Raw genomic sequence first — 1,556 nt, forward strand, 5'->3', positions numbered from 1 at the left:
ATAAAGAAATGCACCGTGTATATATACATAAACACACACGCAAGAAATCATCCATTATCAGACGTCTCAGTCCAAGATTCAGACAAGGTGAACTGCAAAATGAGCAGCGTCTGCCGTACTGACTCTTCCGCTAGCCCATAATACTTTAGGCACATTTCCCCATGTTTTACCCCTAATGCAGGAAAATAACAGTTAATATGCCAGAACTATAGCATGCTTCTACCTTCCTCTTTGACGTGACAACACAGCTCTGAAGTCCAAAGTGCCTGGTGTCAGCCCTGCCTACTTATTTTCTGATGGATTGCAAAGATCATAGACCTTGCCTCAGCTCCCCCTTACTCTCCATAACCCCACCTCCTCTCCATCACCCCCTCATCCTTCTTTCCATAACCCCTCCCCCACTCTATAACCCCTCCTTTACATAACTCCTCCTCCTGCCCTTTTCATCATCCCTCCTCTCCATAACCCCTCTCCCCATAAAAAAATATGCAACATCTCCAGAAGATGAAGGCTTTGAAAGGTATGGATGCAATCTACAAGGAACATGTATAATCTACTATTGGAAAGGGGAAGCTGCTTCGCTGAGTTTAATGTCATTTCACAAGTCATTTCCAGTTAAAGGGTGACAACTCTCCGTTCCAATCTCTTATTTGTGCTCCTGCGTTGTCACCCAGTCATGTGGGCTTAGGCTACAGACTTCAAGTGCCCATTTAAAACACACAATACAGAAGTATGATATTTTAAATCATGGTAATTGTTTGCAATAAAAAATGCTTAGGGAAACTTGTCATGTCATTGAGTTAGAATTTACACCTACTTTAACCTACGCAGGCTTGCAGGATAGAGCTCCTACACAAACATGCATTCTCCAAGCAGGCAGCGCTCTCAGCGGGCGTTGGGTCCGGTAACCCAACGCTGCAAATTCAGCATGTTTACAATGGAGCCACCATACAGCTCTTACATATGTGCGCTGTGTACAGAGACTTGATATCATACAGTGCTCCTTGAACATGATTCATGTATAGGGCCGGTGTTACTGTCCAGCACTGCGGGATCATTATCAGTGTACAGAGATGCTGATGAATTATACGGCCAGCGCCATCATTATTCATAAACAAAGACTTATTATGGAGTGTATGTGTGCATTTGGAGGGGGTCTGGGTAATTATCGGAGCGGGGGGACTGTGCCGATCATCGTACCCGCGCGTCTGTACCGGAGGGGTAATTATTCATGTACACAGACTCCATGTCATTATATAGTGAAGTCTGATCATTATACATGTATATATAATCAGTGTTATTTCTACTGCTACACGGTGCACAGTAATGATGACTATACACTACCGCGTGATGATTATCTGGGAGCAGATTCCCGAAATTATTCAAAGGAAAATTCCATCTTTTTAAAAATAAATGCACGCTTCTTTATAAAAGATCAAATGTGCATTTATTTTTTGCATTGGAGCCAGTAAAGCATTGCAACCATGATCAGTGGATGGCGGGTGGAATTCCCTGGTTCCTGCAGACCCACCCCCCCACCCCCCGACCCCCTCGTG

The 1,556-nt window shown here is 44.1% G+C and overlaps 1 protein-coding gene across 2 annotated transcripts in view; it reads right to left on the reverse strand.

The window, feature by feature from the left end:
- PBX2 (PBX homeobox 2) overlaps positions 1 to 1,556 on the reverse strand; it is a 47,516-nt gene that overhangs the window by 22,618 nt on the left and 23,342 nt on the right. The window lies entirely within an intron of this gene.

This window comes from Nanorana parkeri, unplaced genomic scaffold, assembly GCF_000935625.1.
Source record: "Nanorana parkeri isolate BGI_ZX_2015 unplaced genomic scaffold, ASM93562v1 scaffold215, whole genome shotgun sequence".
NCBI classification, from domain to species: Eukaryota; Metazoa; Chordata; class Amphibia; order Anura; family Dicroglossidae; genus Nanorana; species Nanorana parkeri.